We start from the raw sequence: 24,481 nt of genomic DNA, 5'->3' as shown, positions 1-24,481 counted from the left end.
ATGACTAAAGGCTTTTATCAAGCAAAAGGGATACACCATTGACTATTAACATCAGAGGGCTAATAATTTTGACCTGTAGACTTTTTTTATTCTTGGTTATAATTTTGTTTCTATTTGTATTACAAACATTCGAAGCTTCCTAAATAAACTATATATATATATATATATATATATATACACACACACACACACACATATGTTTACTTCATAATTTAATTTGAAACTTGTTAATTTAAAGCAAAATTGTAAATTAAAGCAGGACAAAATATATTACAAATAATTAAATAAAATTATAAAAATATATTAGATAGATGATAGATCGATAATATAATATACTAATATTAATAATACTACTAATAATAACCTTTTTTGCTGAAATATGCCCTGTATGAATAATGAAAGATTGCCTGTTTGCCACAGTAATATGTGCAAGGGTGACATTCACCCAAAAATACAAGATAAAAGTTTAAGATTCAGAAAAAACTTTCTTTTAAAAAGAGAATAGTGACAGTACGGTACAAAAGAAAGCCAGTTGGAGTCTTATCAGCGGAGTGCAAAGGGCATCTGCATTCTCACTCTCTCTCAACCTCCCTTACTTTGTCCTCTCTGTCCTTCCTTCTGCTCCTGTTCCGATTCATGGCACTCCTAAATCCTCTTCCTCTTCGGAAGCATCTTATCAACCCAAACCGACTCTCTTCACTATGACATTAATTAACCCTGCTTAATTAACGCCTTTGTTAGGAAGCCAAGAACTTGACCCAGTCTTTCACAAAGCTCCAGTCCAACGCACAGAATATCAGCCAACATTTGACCAGTTCTCAGAAGAGCCGTGTTTATCTGCCAGTAGATTTGATGCTTTACAACACCTTTCAAAGCTGCTGTATTAAAGCAAATGATGTTTATGTTCTTCACCCAAGGGATGAAGACCTTCCTGTATCGCTTTGGCAGGTTTCATCCGAATGGCTGCATCCTCCACCAGGGACGCTCACGGGAAAATGAATAATGATTTTTAATTGTCTGTCTTGCTAACTGATAATGCGGCGAGTGATTTTTAAATGGCCTACTTGCTTGCCAATTTCAGAGGGAACGATTTCTTGCTGCCTGACTGCTCAGAAGTAAATATCAGTGGAATAAAAGTGAACAATACTTCAGAAACCTGCCTCAGCTGGGTCTGAGGGGTTGCTCGCTTGAGTCTGAAAACTACTGCAGAAAAGCATGCAAGGTCATAGACCGAAGCACATATCCACCGCCAGCTCCTCGCGGGAAAATACCTCCAGTTCACCTTTGCATTCACACTTTATAAACTGTTTCACTTGCTAAAGGTTTTTACAAACACTCAGGTCTCCTCTGAGACGGAATTCCATCAAAATGATTGTTTGTAATTTCGACTGTGCAATTTGTCAAAGGCACTCAGTGCAGTGGAGATTTACACTTGTACAAAGCTACCAATTAACGCCAACTAATTAAGCAGCAATCAGATGTATGGCTGATGAAAAATGCTTATTTTGATAAACTACTGTGCTTTTCATTACCATTTAAATGTTGTCACAGTTTAAAGACCCCATGAAAATTACAATTTCAATGTATTTTAACTCTGCAGTCATATGCCAGAGAACTCCGAAACCATGATCAAATAAACATTTAACATTATTATGTATACTATATGTCCATCGCATGCAGCAGAACGGACCAGAAATAAATGTTTACTCTGTTAAGACTGAGAACATCAACTCCCCTTAAAGTATGCTACCTGCCTTAAACAATTAACAAAATCATCTCAATGGATGTTGATAGGCTGGCACATACATGAAACTCAGCATTTTTGTTTATATGCTAATCAGCTGAGTCGGAAATGCCATGTAACTTATTACTCTAGAGCAGAAAAATTATAACACAATGTCTGATTGTTTATGGGCCTTTCATATGCCATGCCTCAAAAAATTGTCTTGTATTGAATGTGTGCTTATAGTGCGTTTCAAAGATTCAACGAATGTTTTTAAACAATTGTACTTGCAGATAATGTAATTAATGTAAATGAAATACAAGGCCACTTAGGTTTTCCTTTATGTATCTTAACACATTGAAGAACACTTTAAAACATGTACTTTTCAGATTAACAGTTTTACTGTAAAGTACATTTTAAATCATTTTGTTTTAATAATCTCTTGTCATGCTTTAAAGTTCACTTATTTTTGTGTTGGCTAACCACTGAAGCACATAAAAATATTTTAATTTTAAATGTAGTGTGCAATTTGATATTACATTTAAAGTTGATATATTTTAAATGTACTAAATTACACCCTCATCATAACAAATCTTTAATTACAAATTTGTAAGTGCATGACAAAGTTAAAGTATATTTAAATGACATTAAAATATATTTAGGTTGACCATAAATTATAAATTTGATGGTCAAAATTTTATTAAATTTTATAACAATTTACATATAAAGATCAAAAAAGCACTCTTAAATTCAATTGCATTTATTATAGATGTAAACAAAAATACATGTTCACTTAATTGTAAATAACATGCAATTAAATATCTGAAAACATTACATTCAGTTCTTTTCAAGTATATTATTTGCGTAGTAAGTACTATTTTTTAAAAGCATGCTAAAATGTCATTCTGTTTCACAAATGAGTACATGGGAAAGAAAACTGCACTCGTAAATCATTTCATGGGGTCTTTAACACTGAAAACCTGGGAAAGTATTTATAAATCACAAACCCTTTTTTATAAGATTGGTAGACATGAATAAATACATCCCACAGTCTGAACTTAAATTCTTACTACAATCTTGGAAAACAAGTGTATAATTTGATGAAGAGAGCCTTTGCTTTGAATACGGGGATTTCTGTCTGTATAATCATCCTCGCTCGGCGGAAGGAGAAAAGCTGAAAATATAGTTGTGAGGAGACACTTTTCAAAAGGAATATAACAGATTGAAAAGATATGCGTTCCTATAACAGTATTTGATTAGACAGGCTTAGCTTGACTCCTCACTGTTATGGAATGTTTCCTCAAAGCTATCTTTTATGTCTTACTGAGTCTTCTGCACTCCTTACTCTCTGATTTGACTAAAGAAAGATGAGCTTTTGCATGTCAGGATCTCGAAACCACAGACCGGCAGGGCTTCAAATAACACCTCTGATACTTGTGCTTTTAAAAGCATGTTTTGGTGTGATCCAGCTGGCTTGCTGGAGGTTTAATAAAATAGATAATCTATTTGAGAGTGACTTTATATCAAACGGATCAAGCGCCATCATCTACGATAAGATGGATGCATCGCACTTCAGCTAAATTGATTTTGGGTTTTACCCTGCAGCATTTCTTCCTTTTATAAAAGTACTCCGCCTGCTTAGTACAAAAAATATTTCACACACACATAGACACTTATATGTATGTATGCATGTATAATATTAGTATTCTGGCTACTTTATATATATAAATATTTTACACTCCCCATGGCTACATTATTATTACAATTTAAAATAATGGTTTTCTATTGAATGTATTTTAAAATGTAATTTATTTCTGTGATTTATTTCTTACTCCGGTGTCAAATGATCCTTCAGAAATCATTCGAATATGCTGATTTGCTGCTCAAGAAACATTTCTAATTATTATAATAAATCTTCAAAACAGTTGCTTAATATTTTGATAGATATTTGTTCTAGATTCTTTGATAAATAGAAAGCTCAAAAGAACAGCATTTATTTGAAATAGAAACTTTTGTAACATTATAAATGCATTTAATGTCACTTTTGACCAATTTAATGTGTCCTTGCTGAAAAACGAGTTTTATTTTTATTTATTTTAATTAGTTTAGTTTTATTTATTTACTGACTTACTTACAGTTGTAAAAAAAAATGTAATCTTCCTTTTATAAAAACCTGTACTTCCACAAACTTTTTAATGATAGTGTATCACAAACATATTTAATATTTCAAAAAAAAAATTAAGCAGCAAAAACTGTATTATAAAATATTATAATATTTTATTTCTTGAGCAGCAAATCAGCATATTAAATGATTTCTGAAGGATCATGTGACACTGAAGACTGGACAAATAATTCAACATCACAGAAATAAATTACATTTTAAAATATATTACAATAGAATACAGCTTTTTAAATGTTAAATTGTAATAATATTTTACAATATTACTTTTAATATTACTTCGAATGAATGCAGCCTTGGTGAGCATAAGATACTTTTTTTTAAACATCCCTGCGTATGCAAATCTTTTTGACGTCATTCTACCTTCATAACTTATGCAAACTGCAGCACACAGCAAACTCCCCACAAAATCTGTGCTGAATGGAATTTGCATGGCATAATGCCGGATCTAAGTGCTGTGGAGGATGCAGCGGACTACTGTGATCTGGCGTATTTTCCTGCATGGACCTTCCATCACTCCACCATTGCGCTTAAGGATGCAGCTTAGTGAAAAAGAAATGTTCAGGTGCAAAAGTTCCACAGCTTTTTAGTGCATTCACCAGAGTAGATTTGAGGGAGGAGATGGACAGTAAGTGTGGCTAAACGTGGACAAATGCATGAATACAGTGGTAACAGGAGAAAGTGCTGACAGTGGAAAATACAATAAAGCCTGAGTGCTCTATTACACTGCTTGTTAAGTCCAGTAATGTTTCTCCCCTGGAGGAAAAGAGGTAAATGAGGAGAGCTTGTCCTTCTATAGAAAAAAAATTAACTTAAATGATTTTAGCAAATGGCTGCAATATAACAAAGAGTGAAAAATTGAAGGGGGTCTGAATACTTTCCGTACCCACTGTATATACATATAAAGTCATTTTTTTAAGTAATATTCCAATTTTTAAGCAGTTACAGAATAATGAGGATATGACATCTCTTATGATTACTTCTTAAAAATGCACTGAAAAGAAATAAGACAATAACTCTAAAAACTGAGACAATTAAAAGACAGCCTGTGCCTTTGAGTTTTGTTTTAATGAAACACCACAAAAAAACACTTTTTGCCGTTTGAAGAAAATTTCAACATTATTGTAAAAGGCAGCAAAAAATGAGAAACAGTCATTTGTAAGGCTTACTGCCTAACACCAGAAACACAAGCAATTATTAGGAGAGCGGAGAGCCTTTTCTTTTAATCTGTTAGTCTGCCTATAAAGAACAGAGAGACAGAACAGAGTGACTTACGGCTGAACAGATGTAATCAAGGTAGTGTAATTGACTGAGAGATTGCTCTACAGGCACTGGGGATGAAAACATGGGGCAAGAATGTTGGAATATGTGCAAAAAGACAAAAAATTGAAGCGGATTTGGCCATTGTACAAGTCTGTCGCAGCTGCTGCTCTAATCCGTGGACGGCGAGCAGAATTCATACAATAGATGACAAACCTCAAGCTCTGATGAAACTCTTCAATAGTCTTCCTCTGTGTACCACATATGTTTCCATTAGGACACAGTTATTTAAAGTGGCCCATCCAATCATCTGAGGCCGCTGTGCTGGGGATCCAACTTGATTTCTCAATTGAATCCCTGCGGTTTAAATTATTTACTTTAAAAACCTCTTGAGAGTTTAAGTACTTAAAGAAACGGCTCACCCTTAAATGAAAATGTTTTCATAAATTACTCATCTTCAAGTCGTTCCAAAACTTAAAGCAGCACTATGTAACTTTTTCTGTGTTCAAAATTGTAGGGGCGTAACATTTCCGTCACACGCTTGAGGTATTTGGCCAATCATAACGCACTGGATAGCTGGCCAATCACAGCACACCTCGCTTTTCAGAACGATGAGCTTTGTAAAAATCGACGCGTTTCAGAAAGGCGGGGCATAGAGGAGAAACAATAATGTACAGTATGTGGAAAATAATGAATGTTTTCAATGAACATTAATAATGTTTTTTGAACCTTAAACCGCATAAACACATTTCATTACACCAAATAATGTTCTTTTTTAGCAATGTCATATGACCCCTTTAAGTGTTACCAAAAACATCTGTAACATTATAAATGTCTTTACTGTGTCTTAATAGGTATATTAATTTAATTTATTATTTTTTTACAAATATCATGAATTATTATGAATTATGAATTATTATGATTCATAAATACTTAGGTTTTGATAAAAATAAAATAACAAATAATTGATTATATGTAAATAGAATAGCGGTCAAATAATGGTCTGTTTGGTGTCAAAAATGGAAAAGGGTGCACAGACACATTGTGCCAGAACTGATGTCCTTGATGTCATTCCTCGTTCATTTTCCCTTTATGTTCTGCAGACAAAATAACAGGCTTTTAGGAGAACTGCTCCTTTAAACAAGTCCTCCTCTCAGAGTTAAACTTTGTGGATCCATTTTCAAGCACTGCAATGTACTTTTAGAGACTTTCTCCACTACTGTGGCCAAATTCAAAGGGTTTCATTGGGCGTTGCGCTTCACTTTAATCGAAAGTGCTTTGTCTGCAGTTCTGCAGGGAGTGAGGAGGCCGTGCCCGACGGTCAGTGAAGTGTACTAGCTGTAAGAAACTGCAGAAGGGGGGTACAGGGTCAGCTCAGTCAGAAGAAACGGTCCATTTGCCTGAGTCACTCATTCAGGTAGAAATCGACAGAGTGGGCGTCTTTTTTAACGACTTATTGCTACCCGCGCTTCCCTGCTCACTGATTGAATAATTCAGCGGGGAAAGCCCTGGGGGTACAAAGTGATGAAAAAGCTAAGCACTGTTGCTTTAAGAAATATCTGTGCCAAAGCATTAAATTAAATTGATCCAAACGCTTTCCCTCTATCATTAAATTGAGGACCTGAACACACAGCAGAGGGGGAAAATATCTGTTCAATTGGCAAAATAGGGTTACGCAACTTCACACAAATATGCGCAGCCCTGTGTGTGTGAGGACCAACACTTGATACTCTGGTTGCTCACAAATAATTCAGCGTGAAATGACAATAAGTTGTGTGAAAATTAGTGAAGTTTGCTTCTAGGGTCAGTGAAGATCCCTACATGAACCCAGTTACCTTCTTTCCCTTGTAATATCTGTCTGCATTTTTTTAATGGAATAAAGTTGAATGGATGACTCAGAAAACATTTGCTGAAGAAGCGTTTGAGAGCATCTATAGACATAATTTCTTAGGCCTGCTGAGTTAATGTTAAAAGATGCCATTCAACCTGTCTCTCTCTGCAGCGGATGCCAGCGAATTTTGCTTTCCGCTAAATGGGTTACATAAATTTTTTTTCCCCCCTCCCATAGTTGATAACACAGAGCTCAGACATGCCTCTCGAAGTTAAAAAGTGAGCTGCTCTGAAAAACAAGATCAAATGCAATCTGAAACACTGAAAATGAATAATTGAGGAACTGTGATGAAAATTTACCAAATTCCTCATTGTGAGAAGCTGCAATACAGTTTCATTTGGATGCTAATCTGATTATATACTTAAAAGTTTCCTGTGCATAAATCAGCAACGTCAATCAAACCAGTGGCAAGCAAGAAATATAACCGTAATTAAGTTTAAATGCACGTCTTGGCTTTCTAAACGGCAGTGTAATGTAGTTTATATTACTTTTCTCACATTTCAATCCATAAAGGTGTGTTAGGCCTGAACTCAATAATAAAACGGCACGGCAGCATGCATACAGACAGAATCCTGACAGCCTACAGTATCTCGTTATATATCTGATCTCAATCATGGCTCTCGCTCCTCCTCAAAGATGTTGGCAGCAGCTCTAACAGAGCATGAAATGTGACATGACAGTATGTCATTCCCTGAGACAGTCTGAGTATCATTCACACATAGAGAGTAATGGAGGACGGAAACGTTCAAATAGACATCATACATTCTTTGTATGTCCATCAGAAAAGACTGCAAATGAGATATCTTTAGTATGGCAACAGTTTATCCAGTCGCCTGCTTCCCAGACATTTCTCCTGAGAAAAAAGACACTAGAAATCTTATGTCTCAAACTGTGATACCAAAATCTGCAATAAAAACGTTTAAAATTTTTAGTATGGCAACAGTTTATCCAGTCGCCTGCTTCCCAGACATTTCTCCTGAGAAAAAAGACACTAGAAATCTTATGTCTCAAATTGTGATACCAAAATCTGCAATAAAAACATGTTTAAAATGAATAAATCCTGAAACACAATGAAAATGTACTATGAGAGATGTCACTCATATAAAACAAAAATCACAAATGAGATCTCTTTAATACAGATTTTTGACGGCAGATGATACAGTATCTTAGACAGCAGGGTGGCCGATGATCGATATAAAGCCGATACATATGATATCACACCATTTAAGGCAACTGTATGTAAGTTTTTTACCTTGAAGTATCATTTTCAAAGTCATTCTGAAGGTACTCTCACTTTTAATTTAGTGAACGGAGTGATGTCTTTTCCAGATGTCTTTTCCGGAAGTATGTAATTTCAGTGAACTGGTACTACGAAATTCCGCAAATAGGATTGCTTTATGGCAGCAACAAATGTACGTGTACAGCACCGTAATTATGACAGAGAATTCTACTCTTAACTGTAGGGGGCTTCAAAGTTGCAAAAATACAAAACACTACATACAGTTGCTTTCATTTAAAGATGCAATTAATTGTATCTTTATTCCACAAAATATTTACTAAATTAGGAATACATTTGAAAATGTATAAATTCAATTCAGCTTTAAGGTCTTTGCACACTGAGTCTGACATTTTTGTATGCGTTAAAAAAAAATTCGTATTCGTCATCCTTTCCTCTCAAGTTGCATACTATGGATGCGAAAAACGCAGAAAATCGAACCCAATTCGAATTTTTTTATGACAGACGACAGTTTCGGAGGCAGCATGTAAACGTGATTGACACAACTTGAGGATGTATTTATTTTTTAATGTGCGAAAATTTCGGACGAAAGTTTCGGACTCAGTGTGCAGGGACCTTTACTGTCATTGAGCAGAGCCTGAATACAAAGACAATGAAATGTAGTTAACATCTAACCAGAGAGCAAAAGGAAGTAGCAGTCATTTACAAATAAGTGCAAGAAATGTCAGAGTATAAATATGGTCATGTTAGTATTTTTCACAAATAAAGAAAGACACAAATGAAAAGGAAGTAAACACTGTAACCAACAATGGACTTGGTAATCTGGTAAATCTCAAATTAAGACCAGATAATGTTCATTTAATAAACAATGCGATAATAAACATAATAAACTTCATAGAGCAATGTTTGGAATGGAATTCCAAAAACGTGCAGTGTTGGGGGTTCTCCAGGACCAGGATTGGGAACCACTGGCTTATGGAATACTACCTAAGATTGTAAAAAGTTCTGGAAGTTCTATGGACATTTTGAGTGCTCCATTATTCTCGATAATACATTGACAGAGTCCTTTGAAGTCAGATCTGGCTTGCGGCAGGGTTGTATTCTCTCACCTCTTCTATTCCTGATCACCATTGACTGGGTTATGCGTCAAACAACATTTGACCATTCCCGTGGCATTCAATGGACTCCCTTTTCTCATTTGGAAGATCTTGACTTCGCCGATGATCTGGCGGTAATCTCAGCCACATACACTCACATTCAGAAAAAAACAAATAGGCTGAGCGGATATGCTAAACAAGTTGGCTTACATATAAACAAACAGAAGACGCAGACCATGCGTATTAATGCTCTGGTTTCTGACCCAGTTAACATCGAGGGAGAGCCAGCCGAAGATGTGAATGACTTCACATATCTTGGTAGTGTTATTAGCACTGATAACGGAGCCCAAAAAGATATCAAGGCCCGAATAATTAAAGCAAGAGGAGTTTTAAATCAGTGCTTTTGTATGGCTCTGAATGTTGGAGAGTAGTGAAAGAAGACATGAGCAAGATAGATACCTTCCATAATAGTTGCCTTAGAAAGATTTGTAATATATACTGGCCAAATGCCATCTCCAATACCAATCTGTACAAAAAGACAAAATGAAATACCATATCTCAGGAGATCAAAATACGCCCTACAGTATCTCGTTATATATCTGATCTCAATCATGGCTCTCGCTCCTCCTCAAAGATGTTGGCAGCAGCTCTAACAGAGCATGAAATGTGACATGACAGTATGTCATTCCCTGAGACAGTCTGAGTATCATTCACACATAGAGAGTAATGGAGGACGGAAACGTTCAAATAGACATCATACATTCTTTGTATGTCCATCAGAAAAGACTGCAAATGAGATATCTTTAGTATGGCAACAGTTTATCCAGTCGCCTGCTTCCCAGACATTTCTCCTGAGAAAAAAGACACTAGAAATCTTATGTCTCAAATTGTGATACCAAAATCTGCAATAAAAACATGTTTAAAATGAATAAATCCTGAAACACAATGAAAATGTACTATGAGAGATGTCACTCATATAAAACAAAAATCACAAATGAGATCTCTTTAATACAGATTTTTGACGGCAGATGATACAGTATCTTAGACAGCAGGGTGGCCGATGATCGATATAAAGCCGATACATATGATATCACACCATTTAAGGCAACTGTATGTAAGTTTTTTACCTTGAAGTATCATTTTCAAAGTCATTCTGAAGGTACTCTCACTTTTAATTTAGTGAACGGAGTGATGTCTTTTCCAGATGTCTTTTCCGGAAGTATGTAAGTTCAGTGAACTGGTACTACGAAATTCCGCAAATAGGATTGCTTTATGGCAGCAACAAATGTACGTGTACAGCACCGTAATTATGACAGAGAATTCTACTCTTAACTGTAGGGGGCTTCAAAGTTGCAAAAATACAAAACACTACATACAGTTGCTTTCATTTAAAGATGCAATTAATTGTATCTTTATTCCACAAAATATTTACTAAATTAGGAATACATTTGAAAATGTATAAATTCAATTCAGCTTTAAGGTCTTTGCACACTGAGTCTGACATTTTTGTATGCGTTAAAAAAAAATTCGTATTCGTCATCCTTTCCTCTCAAGTTGGAATAATTAAAGCAAGAGGAGTTTTAAATCAGTGCTTTTGTATGGCTCTGAATGTTGGAGAGTAGTGAAAGAAGACATGAGCAAGATAGATACCTTCCATAATAGTTGCCTTAGAAAGATTTGTAATATATACTGGCCAAATGCCATCTCCAATACCAATCTGTACAAAAAGACAAAATGAAATACCATATCTCAGGAGATCAAAATACGCCGATTAAGATGGCTTGGTCATGTACTTAGGATGTTCTGTGAACGGATACCTAAAGTGGCTTTGCGTTGGACACCACCAGGCAAACGCAAACGTGGCAGGCCAAGAACAACATGGCGACGTACAGTGGAGACAGAGCTGGAAGAAATGGGACTCATGGGGGGAAGCGCAGTACAAAGCACAGGACAGACCCAGATGGAGAGAGTTAGTTGCGGCCTTATGTCCCACGTGGGATGAAGAGGATTAAGAAATGTTAATTTCAGCCCAGCAGGCACACAATGTTATAAGACGTTGATATTTGGTTAATTTTGGTTGCAATGTCGGGTGACCAAGTTATTTCAACATCTAATGTCAATGTTAATTTGATGTCCAATATCTAGGTCTGCTGATATTGATATTTGTTGATTTTAGGTTGTGTAACCAAAATCCAACATTAAGCCAATGTCAAATTGCCGTCAAATACTGACTGATTTTCATTCTCAACCAAAAATGCAACTTTATGTCCAACGTAAACCTGATGTTACATTGACGTCCTGTGCCTGATGGGAGTACACATAGTACAAACATTTTTTATGCAGGCTTTAAATGCACACTTCTGAAGACCTAGTTAGATTTGCTAATATTTGCCAGGTTTATTAAATTAAAATTTGATCACATATTAAAAGACTAGTTTAATTGTTAAAAATGTGAATTTGCTAAATGCCACTGGTATGCGAGAAAGTATTACAACTTTTCTATTACTAACAGAAAAGAGACGTTATAATAGTTTTTCATATACCGTTTACTGTAATAACATGTTTGATAGAACTGTTAAATAAAGACTCACTGTTCCCCTTAAGCTTTGACAGAGCAACCAGCAAGACATTTTTCCTGTGTGATCACATGTGTATGTATAATTACAGTCTGTAATTTCACCTCCATTTCACTCAAAGCTCACTCTGGATCTGCTGCTCCTTGTTTGCTAGAGCCCATATTACGTGGTGAAACATCACAGTGTTTATGCACAGTCTGAATCATAAGTAACATTTTTTAGTTTGTTTGTTGTTCTCACAATAACTAAATATACACAGTACACACTCATATATTATGTAAACAAAAACTTTTATTTTGGATGCGATTAATCGCGATTAATCGTTTGACAGCACTAATAAAAACATATTTTTATACATTTGGATAGATGCTAAAATATGTGAAAATATTAACAGCATGTTAAACACATTATTTTACAACTGCAAAAAAATATTTAGTTACATTTTTACTATTTTATTGATATATTTTATGAATACTCACAAGATCACATTGGACAAGCAAGAAACATCAGCTTTTCCCTGATGATTTAATGATAAAAATTATATTTATCATCTTACGTTATTGTATAGATATATTCTACGAATACTCACAAGATCTCGTTGGATAAGCAGGAAATATCAGCAAAAGTCTCAATTTGCTCTACGAAACAAACGATTGAGATCTAATTCGTAATTTTTCTTTCCCAAGGGTCTGCCTTCCAACCGTGACATATTTATTAAAAATATAGCCTAAGAAAAGCTTTGATCAATTGCCTTTTTGGGAAAAGATATTTGTTAAACATTGTGCTTGTGAATTCACCGTCGATGCATAAAATAAACGGGCGTATGCTTTGCACAGCTGAATTGCTGGTAAATGATTGGTAAATCATGTCAGAAATGGGTACAAAAGAAACAGGGTGTCTTCTCTCTTCACTGAGTATTGATTCCAAGTCTATAGCCTGAGCAAAACTTTCAAGAGACGCTGAATTTTTTGAGGATTTTGTGTTAGATTAATATTCTTGAAGCATGGTGTCATTTTGATTGACGTCTCCAACATCTCCTGTTATTTGTGGTGGGCTCTGAAAATGACAACTAAGAATAGAGAAACACACAGCTGTCATCTTTAATGAGCATCACTCTGGCTGGATGCCTGATGGATTTCAGGTAAGACACATGCAGTTTCACAATAGATGCTTTCAGAAGATTTAGTCAGAGCACAGTCTCATCTGAGGACAGACCGAAAACTGACGCTATCGCAATCGATTCCAAAATGAACAGTGTGAAAACATTATTAGCTCGCGGTATGATTGCGCGGACGATTTTCTTCGTGTTTTATGATTGGCTTTCTTGTTGTGGAGCGAAGGTAATCAATTTTTTGTTTTATTCCGAGCATAATCCATTTATGTAAGAGACAGACCTAAGAACACAGAGTGTACTCTTGTCCTTCGTCTTCATAATACAAAGCCTCAGGGCCGAATGTGGTGTTCCCATGACAACCGTCTATGACATGGGGCCATTTTGTGTAAACAACAACATTATGGAGAGTGGACCGACTTCAAAGAAAGTCAAAATGAAACAATATCAGCCAGATTGTAGAATAACTGTGATTAAGGGAAGTTGGCTGCCTTGAGACAAATGTGAGGAACACACACACACACACACATTAAGTATACAAATGTCGTCTTAAAGGGGTCATATGATGCTGCTAAAAAGAACATTATTTTGTGTATTTGGTGTCCCACATAGTGAGGTAGATATGTGGGGGCGTGTTAGAACGAGCCGTTTTAGGTAGGTGTGGCTGACTCTGAATTTTTATAAAGAATATCTCTTTGGATTTGAGACTTTAGTCTTTGCAACTTTACAGATCTTCTTTATGCACCAAGAGCTTGTAACACTCCAAAGAAAAAGGAAAAATTGAAATCGCATCATATGACCCCTTTAAGCACACATATCTGCAAATGTACTACATATAGGGTTTTGCAGAAGAGTAATGAAATTAATGCAAATCAAAAAAACTCCAAGTGTAGATCCAAGTGTTTGACATGGACATTTAATTCCTGGGCTTTTTATTTTCCCAAAACATTCATGATTTTAGGTTAAAATATATATTTTTTGGTTTCCATGACTGGTTGCAGTTCATTTATTAAGATTTTTATTCAATTCGATTGTTTGCTTGTTTTATTTATTTTTTATTTTATTTAAAAAAAAATTGTCATTCACTTAAAGGAAACCTATTATGCCCGTTTGTGTAATATATGTAATATAAGTCTCAGGTGTCCCCAGAATGTGTTTGTGAAGTTTTAGCTCAAAATATCCCACAGATAATGTATTATATCATTTTAAAAATGCCTATGAGATGAAGCGATAACACTGTTTTCGTGCATGTCTCTTTAAATGAAAATGAGCTGCTGCTCCCCGCCCCCTTTTCCAGAACAGGGCTATGCCTTTACAGCTTGTTCCTCAGATGCTCTGCTAAAAACATCTGTTTGGTTTTGATTATGATGTCTATCGCACAGAGAAATCATGCGTTTTAAACCATATTAGTTGAAACTTCTGATATACGGTTTTCTGAGCGCATACATCCACCGGTACACAGTTGACCCTTGCAAAAACACAATGGTGGTGCCGTGGGTGGAAATGTGCAGATGCTGGGGCAGCAATATTTTTTGGTTTCCATGACTGGTTGCAGTTCATTTATTAAGATTTTTATTCAATTCGATTGTTTGCTTGTTTTATTTATTTTTTATTTTATTTAAAAAAAAATTGTCATTCACTTAAAGGAAACCTATTATGCCCGTTTGTGTAATATATGTAATATAAGTCTCAGGTGTCCCCAGAATGTGTTTGTGAAGTTTTAGCTCAAAATATCCCACAGATAATGTATTATATCATTTTAAAAATGCCTATGAGCTGAAGCGATAACACTGTTTTCATGCATGTCTCTTTAAATGCAAATGAGCTGCTGCTCCCCGCCCCCTTTTCCAGAACAGGGCTATGCCTTTACAGCTTGTTCCTCAGATGCTCTGCTAAAAACATCTGTTTGGTTTTGATTATGATGTCTATCGCACAGAGAAATCATGCGTTTTAAACCATATTAGTTGAAACTTCTGATATACGGTTTTCTGAGCGCATACATCCACCGGTACACAGTTGACCCTTGCAAAAACACAATGGTGGTGCCGTGGGTGGAAATGTGCAGATGCTGGGGCAGCAATATTATAATAAGATCCCCTTTCATGGTGGGAGGGAAATCTGAGCGGCTCGTTTTTTCACATGCTTGCAGAGAAAGGCTTACCAAAATATTTACTGGGTTGTTACTTTTCACATTTTCTGGGTTGGTAGATGCACCGGGGACCTGATTATAGCACTTAAACATGGAAAATTCAGATTTTCATGATATGTTACCTTTAAATAATCCTGTGGTATAGCAAATAATTTTTCTTCTTCCTAGTACAAATATTACTCAACTAATATGCAATCAATTCCAGTGATACTTAAAGGGATAGTCCACCCGAAAATTAGAATTCTGTCATCATTTCGGTTTTGGATCCCACTGACTTCCAAAGTATGGACAAAAGATACTATAGAAGTCAGTGGGACTTGAAATTGTTACCAACGGTTGCCATCATTCTTCAAAATATCTTCCTTCGTGTGCCACAGAAGAAAGAAAGTCATACAGGTTTGGAACACCTTGAGGATGAGTAAATGATGGCAATGTTTATTTTTGGGTGGACTGTCCCTTTAAATCATTTTAGATGGAATACAACATGTCAACTGTCCGTCCGCAAATTCAAAAAAATGGCCTTCACTATGGGCATCATATGATTCCCATCTAAGTGTGAAGTGTGGTTTCACTCTATTAAGTCAGTGGGACTTGAAATTGTTACCAACGGTTGCCATCATTCTTCAAAATATCTTCCTTCGTGTGCCACAGAAGAAAGAAAGTCATACAGGTTTGGAACACCTTGAGGATGAGTAAATGATGGCAATGTTTATTTTTGGGTGGACTGTCCCTTTAAATAATTTTAGATGGCATACAACATGTCAGCTGTCCGTCCGCAAATTCAAAAAAATGGCCTTCACTGTGGGCATCATGATTCCCATCTAAGTGTGAAGTGTGGTTTCACTCTATTTCTGTAGGGCTATACGTTTCCCCATCGCTCTGTTATCAAGATGGTAAAGATAGCTCAATTCCAAGACATAGAACACCAACAAATAGTTTAGGGTGCGACTTTAAAGGGACATGAAGTCCACCCATATAGAAAGAGATGAAATTACATGTGATATTGCTTTTCTGTGAAATTAGATGGGTCAAATTGAAGATCATAATCAGTCACAGAAAGCAGCAGATTATATTTTTACGCTGCGGCTGACATTCTGCAAAATTCCTTTGAAGTATGGCATCTATATACCATATAATAGGCTATATATGGCTTTTTCCACACAATATTCCTGATTTGCCACACTACATATTACATTATAACATTTCCCAGTTGGTAAATTGGGCTGTGAATTATGAGTGAACAATGGGCTGTTTCCTCTGACCTACTGTATGACCAATACCAAGAGTAAACACAATTAAACCAAATAGCCTTTGAGAAAAGAGCAGCACATTTGTGAGTCTCATTAAAGATAATGACATTCTGAGCTCAAATACGCCTCTGGCTATTACTCTCAGTACAGATGTCAGACCAAAGCACCTATGAACTGTTTCTATTCCATAGTGTCATGCCCTTTGACTTGTTTCCACAGTTACTGTTCAAGAGGTCAAAGTTTAACAGGTTAGCATGATCCAGTCAGCTCATATGTGGATATTACACCATTATGAGGGCAACAGGCATCGTTCTCCAATGAGGGTCATTTAAAATAAATATTTAGATGTTTTAATAATAAAAATATATATTTTTAAAGCATTAAATTGACTTTTTACAACTTTTCTTAGTCATAAAAAATAAAACGAATAAGATCATTGGAGTATTCTAAGAAAATACTCTTCTTCAAAATGTCATGTTTAATTTTATCTATTGCTTGCCAAGTTTATTGTAAGTGTATTACAGTAAAATGAATAGTAAATCATTTCAGTCTGATGGGATTATTTTTATTGTATATTTCTAGACTGTAAAAAAATATGTTTTCTTTGTAAATAAAGATTATTGGAGTATGTTAAGAAAACACAATTTCAGTCTTTATGCTTCAAAACTTGATTCATGTGTTATTTGCTATTTCTTTGAAAGAATTATCGCTCAGAAATTGCTAGTAAATTTCACAAATAATTACAAAGCGATTACAGTAAAATAAATAGTGAATAAATTCAGCCTGGTGTTTTTTTTTGGTTTTTTTTTTTATATTTCTATACTGTAAACAATGTCTTTATAAATAAAATAATATGAATTATTGGAGTATGTTTCGAGTTTGTGGAGTATGTTTTCTACATCAAAATTTCACGTTTCATTTAACTTGTTACTTGCATTTTTTTTCTTACTACAAATTTCTGAGTGAAAATGTTTCAAAATATTTTTCAGTGACAGTAAATAGTAAATTCAGCCTGATGGGATTATTTAGTAAATTCAGGGCTCGCAAAATTTTAAAATCATTGGTAGCCCTTCGGGCAGACATTCTTCAGATTTTGGTAGCCCAAAATGAATTTAAGTAGCCCGAATTAAAAAGAAAAAGACATTGGCTGAAATTCACTGCAGACAAATCAGCATGACAAGGCTTTGGCTCTGCTTTTTCCATTTAAAATCAGAGGCAACCACTGCATATTAATAATGGTCCAAACAAAGATGCTAAATACATGTTTTTTTAGATTATATTATAGATAAATATATTTAATATATAAACATAGCATAGTTTTCTTAATGCATGTGTTTGTATTTATATATACATAAATATACACAGTACACACTCATATATTATGTAAACAAAAACCCACGGCTCAGATCATATTGCATTATCATATCAGATTTTGAGTAACAGATAGGATCATTTTGCAGATGAGCAAAAAAAATATGGTTCTTTATTATTTAAATAACAGAATGCGTTGATACCACAGCAAAAACTAGTAGCATCACTCTAAAAAATGCTGGGTTAAATATAACCCAGCGATCCCAATTCAAATAATTGAATAATACAAATAAAATAAATCTCTTCATATAAACAATCTAAGGCTTTGGCTGTGCTTTTTCCATTTAAAATCAGAGGCAACCACTGCATATTAATAATGGTCCAAACAAAGATGCTAAATACATGTTTTTTTAGATTATATTATAGATAAATATATTTAATATATAAACATAGCATAGTTTTCTTAATGCATGTGTTTGTATTTATATATACATAAATATACACAGTACACACTCATATATTATGTAAACAAAAACCTTTATTTTGGATGCGATTAATCGTTTGACAGCACTAATAAAAACATATTTTTATACATTTGGAGAGATGCTAAAATATGTGAAAATATTAACGGCATGTAAAACACATTATTTTACAACTGCAAAAATACTATTTTATTGATATATTTCATGAATACTCACAAGATCACATTGGACAAGCAAGAGACATCAGCTTTTCTGAATAGTCTGATTTTAGCTTTGTGAATGGGAAGCAAATGTCACTCTCTGACAGCAGGTGGCACTAATGGAACAGCAGGTATTTTTTATAGGCTGCTGCCCCTTTAAGACCGAATGCACGTATCCAGTATAATGATGCACTTGAGATTTCTTTCACCACTGTTTACGTTCACTTAAGACATAACCGACTGTGTTTACGAGAATACTTGCCGAGACAGTTATTTTGAGATAATTTTGTGTGTATGTGTTCATTCAGATGCAAGGACATGCGAAAGAGGAATCAATTCTGTGTACGCGCATTGTCTGAAACGCGGGCTTTGAATGAGTGCGTGCAGCTCCGAATGGTTTAAATCGGCAAGACTTAAAAACACGTGCAAACGATCAACTATGATCCGTTTTACCCCTACAAGTTAGTGAACAACAGCAAATCAAGGAATTTCCTGAATGGAAAACACAATAGCCCTGGGACGTCGGGCTAGCGATTTTGCGAGCTCTGAAATGTATACACTATAAATCATTTTCCATTGTAAATAATAAAGATTACTGGCATACATTTTACAAGAAAACTTTTTTAATTTTAATAAATAAAACAAATTTAAAATCTTCTATCAATTTCTGAGTGAAAACTGATTCAAAGTAAATACAACACCATTTTTTCCCCCACTTAATTAATTTCCCCTAATCAATGAATGTATGACTATAGTAACCAAACCACGCCGCCATCTATAAATCGGCAAGACTTAAAAACACGTGCAAACGATCAACTATGATCCGTTTTACCCCTACAAGTTAGTGAACAACAGCAAATCAAGGAATTTCCTGAATGGAAAACACAATAGCCCTGGGACGTCGGGCTAGCGATTTTGCGAGCTCTGAAATGTATACACTATAAATCATTTTCCATTGTAAATAATAAAGATTACTGGCATACATTTTACAAGAAAACTTTTTTAATTTTAATAAATAAAACAAATTTAAAATCTTCTATCAATTTCTGAGTGAAAACTGATTCAAAGTAAATACAACACCATTTTTTCCCCCACTTAATTAATTTCCCCTAATCAATGAATGTATGACTATAGTAACCAAGCCACGCCGCCATCTACAACACTGCATCTATGGCGAGTTGCCATTGCTCCTTTTTGACATGGCAGCAACCAAATGTGACAATATGGTGGAAGCATCAAAGTTAATTTTTTTATATATATATATATATATATATAGTATGATTTTATTTATTTTTTTATATATATATATATAAAAAAATAAATAAAATCATACTATATATATATATATAAAAAAATAAATAAAATCATACTATATATATATATATAGTAGACAAGACAGGCAATAAAAATTGCTATTTGTGAAGGGATCTGATCTCTCCCAGCTGAACCACACGCTCGACATCACATTCACAGAACAGCAGCAGACAGACTGGAGAGTTCCCTTCCTGTCACAGATCTGACAGCACAAACAACAACTTTATAAGATCTTGGTTGTTTTGTGCATAAAGAGGGATTTAGACCTCCTAAAACTGTATTAAATGTCTCTCAAGTCCTAACAAGGATTTTATTCCTCTATTCAAATAATTCTAAAACAAATTCACTTTCACCAACAACCTGACCTTTTGAATAACCATAGCAACTCTATTTACAGTCCTATGTAGGTGGTCTTCAATTACCGCTGTGGTAGTTCCCTGCGGCCGGTCTGTTTTTGACCCTGAGACTGTGATGGACTCAGAGGAACTGACATGGCATGTATCGGGGGTTTTCTCTTCACACTTGTGCAGTCAGGTCTGCACGCCTCTGACCCTGAACTCAGACCGTACGCTCAGTGACACGAGCTCCACCGCTGAAAGTGTGAAAGCCATAAATCCATCTGTCAAGACTCACTCAGACACCTAGGGCTCCTGGGAGTCAAACTCTGGATGGTCATTCATAGACTGGTAACAAAAATAGATGCACACTGCCATATGTTTAACTGCACTGATGTACTGATGTTTTCTGTCATGACACATTGCAAGTGTTGTTCATATGCAATCATTTTTAAAAATAGTTAAAAAAAAAATGGATATACATTTACATTTATGCATTTAGCAGACGCTTTATCCAAAGCGACTTACAGTGCATTCAGGCTATACATTTTTTACCAGTATGATATACATCAAATGTCCAGGATCTAATGCTGTTGGGAAAAGCTTCTTTTGTTCACCAATACTGCATTTTTTCATGATAGATAGATAGATAGATAGATAGATGATAAGAAACATGCAAACAATAATTTTTTATTTCAGTTTTTTTTATTTATTATACTAGATAGATAGATAGATGATAAGAAACATGCAAACAATAATTTTTTATTTCAATTTTTTTTATTTATTATACTAGATAGATAGATAGATAGATAGATGATAAGAAACATGCAAACAATTATTTATTTATTTATTTTTATTTAAGATAGAGATAGATAGATAGAGAGATAGATAGATAGATAGATAGATAGATAGATAGATAGATAGATAGACAGATAGATAGATAATAAGAAACATGCAAACAATAATGATTTTTTTATTTTTTTTTATTTAATATACTAGATAGATAGATGGATGAATGGGTGGATGGATAGATAGATAGATCTACTCAAATTTATAGGCTACTTCTTGCATGTTATAATTTGTAAATATTCTATAATAATTTTACATTTCAGAGTTTGAGAAGCTGATGTTTTAGGAGCAACACTCTTATTTTCTTTTTAAATTATCTGAGTATATGTAATTTTTCTGTCAATAACATCTGGGTTTCCCCCAGCCTTCGCTGGCGTGACTACAGTAAACAGTAGCTGAGAGGTTCCGAATCTGCCAGGCCATGAATAAGTAAATAAGTAAATAATATATGAGATAAAGAAATGTCACAAAATCATTTCGTTCCACTGAAACAGAAATTCTGCACTTCAGGTTTCACCAGGTGTTGTGTATATTTGTCTTCTAGTGTTATCATCCAAATGATTCATGATATTTTAGCAGTTGAAACAAAATACAGACTTTAAAATCACAGATACAAACTGCATCGAATCTTAATGCTGTGAATGTACTTTCTCAACGGGGATAAATAAAAACTGATCTGAGCTGAACAAATCTTAAATTCTGTGGTATTGGGTTACTGTGGGGGACAGTCATCCCATCGGACTGAATTATCTTACTATTTATTATTTTACCTGTAAAACAAATCTGCAAAATAAGGTCTACTGTGTGCCAAACAGGCCAAAACAGATCTAGTTTGTGTTTGATCCCAACATGTGTAGCATTCAGTTCAGTGTTTATGTTCTGTTTTTATGTTTTATTTTCCCTCATTGTGCAGCTGTTATTGTGTGCATACAGTCCTTCTGAAGGACTAGACAGCATTTAGCAGAAACCTTTGCTCAGTGTTGTCCAACACACAAAGAAAGGTATTTGTTCTAAAGGCTCATTATTTACCTCCGAATCTCTGTTGCACACTGTTTTTCTTTTTGATTTTATTAAAGCAAATTACACTATTTGAATAATTCATGCTGTTCACAACTTGCTGTGTTGCTTTTTTTATTCATGCCAGATCCTGACTGTTAAAAATACTCACGATGCTTCTAAATTGCCCTATAAACTGTTGAAATAAATCTAATATTCAGAGGAAAAATGAATTTGATTATGATTTCTCTGAAGCCAGTTCCTTCATGCCACACAGCTGACAACAAAGCAAAAAATATCAACAACAATGACATTAACAATGAATATGTGTCTGAACACCCATTCAAAGGAAATCCAATCACAGGTTTCCTTCCAATCCTAAGAAAAGTTGTTGAGAAAAGCTTGAAGGTTTCCCAATTTCTTGAGCTGACAAAGAAAAAGAGCTTTGGAAATAACAATTGCTTTGTTAAAAATATAGTGTACAGAAAATAAGTGCACCCAAAAATCTTGACTGATTTTTGACATCAATCCAGCCCTTTCAATGCGTTTTTCTCATGACTTTGGGACCTGATAACGTAGTGAAAATATGGATAACAATTGTGAAAAATAAGAACACTTTAGCACACTTTAGGAAAATGGAAATAGTATACTTTAAAAGAATATACTTAAGTGTGAACTGAACGTAATGTGTTCAGATACTTAATTGTATGCTATTTACAATTAAACAATTTACAATTGTCTGGTGAATGATATAAAAATAAGAAATGCAACAATTGTAAATATTTTGCATTTGATGTCACTTTTCACACACCAGCAAGATGTTCACTAGTGAAAGGCTCTTGTACTTATTTCACATGAAAAGAGAGCATTTGCATAGAGGTCTTAAAAGTATAATAGTAAACATCAGCCCATATTATTTCAAGAGCTAGAGAAAATATGCATGTAAAACCTTGACTAACTGTATAAGTGGACTACAGGGAAAAGATAAAGATAAAATAACTGAAAATATTATGATATGACACCTTCAAAATTACAATATCAAAACCATGAGAGTTCATAATGCAAACAAGCCATTTCTCATTCAGCATAGCAGAGATGAAGCATCAAAGTGCATTTCTGTGAAAAGGTCTTTCAGGACCAGAGGGGAGAACAGACCCCAATACGCAAACAAACCCGCCCAGAGACACACTAGCTCCAATCACCCACACTGCGAGAAGACACAGAGAGAATGAGACAAAACAAAGAAAGAGAGCGAGCTGTTAAGGTAACTGAGAGAAGGATGAACTGGAAGCCTCATGAGGACATGAACACAGTGAGAGAAAAGAGGTGAAGAGAAATCTTGTGCGAGACAGAGTTAATCTAGGACAAATCTGAACATCGTGCATGGCTCACAGCGTCCATAAATACCTGGACCATGATGGTGCGAAATCTGTCATTCAGGAAAGAAATCGGTCACAGGATGTTCTGTATGCACAACATGTGAGTTTATGCTTCCAAATACAATCAGACGATGCAGTCAAGCCCTCAAAATACTCTCGCCGTACCACATGCACTGTGACGTTGTGTATTAGTGCCCTGCTGTGAGTCACTGTTCCGTTCTATCTTAGTGACGGCAAATGAATCACTGCCAACTGACCCCAATGCCACAAAGTGTGCAAAGTCACAAATGCACCGTCACAGGACACACACAAACACGTCTGTTGTCTAATTACAGGAACAAGGTGCCGTGAGGTAAATTCATATTAGTCAATAATACTGTATTACAGCCCTTTTTCACCACTTCTATCAAATCCTGATGGATAAAATTAATTCCCAGTCAACTCAGTATTATGTTTCACCTGGAATTAAATCAAAATAAAGAACCATATTTTACATATTATACTATTTCAAACTAATTAACTATTTCAAGTCCATTCCATCAAAACTTTAAGCTTTAAAAATCTCATAAAGACATTGTAAAACTAATCCATATTAATCGAGCGGTGGATGGATGGATGGATGGATGGATAAACAGACAGACAGAACGATAGACAGAACGACAGACAGACAGAACGATAGAAAGAAAGAGACAGACAGACAGAACAATAGAAAGAGACAGAGACAGAAAGAAAGACAGAAAGACAGACAGACAGACAGAAAGAAAGAGACAGACAGACAGAACGATAGAAAGAAAGAGACAGACAGACAGAACGATAGAAAGAGACAGAGACAGAAAGAAAGACAGAAAGACAGACAGACAGACAGAAAGAAAGAGACAGACAGACAGACAGACAGACAGATAGACAGATAGATAGATAGATAGATAGACCACAGCAAATGATGTCTGATGACAAAACAAGCTGTCTCTCCCAACAAATAGGATCTTTAGCATTACATAACCAGAAAACCACCCCAAAACCAGCATATATTTGACTTACTTACTTGAACTATTTTAAGATGAGAATTCTTTTTGTAAGGCGTTGCTAACATCTATTCCACCCCTGCAGATCTAAGATTAAACTTCAGTAAAGAACCACCTCTC

At 35.0% G+C, this 24,481-nt stretch overlaps 1 protein-coding gene across 1 annotated transcript in view; it reads right to left on the bottom strand.

The window, feature by feature from the left end:
• large2 (LARGE xylosyl- and glucuronyltransferase 2) overlaps positions 1–23,444 on the bottom strand; it is a 119,539-nt gene extending 96,095 nt beyond the window's left edge. The window contains exon 1 of the mRNA XM_016462691.1: positions 23,368–23,444. The gene's annotated coding sequence lies outside the window, so the exon portion shown is untranslated. The remainder of the gene's footprint in view (positions 1–23,367) is intronic.
• Between the last annotated feature and the right edge of the window lie 1,037 nt (positions 23,445–24,481).

The sequence above is a fragment of the Sinocyclocheilus anshuiensis genome, unplaced genomic scaffold (genome assembly GCF_001515605.1).
Source record: "Sinocyclocheilus anshuiensis isolate Anshui unplaced genomic scaffold, SAMN03320099.WGS_v1.1 scaffold297, whole genome shotgun sequence".
NCBI lineage: Eukaryota > Metazoa > Chordata > Actinopteri > Cypriniformes > Cyprinidae > Sinocyclocheilus > Sinocyclocheilus anshuiensis.
Note: the sequence above shows the minus strand (reverse complement) of the source record. Positions and strands in the feature narration are given on the sequence as shown.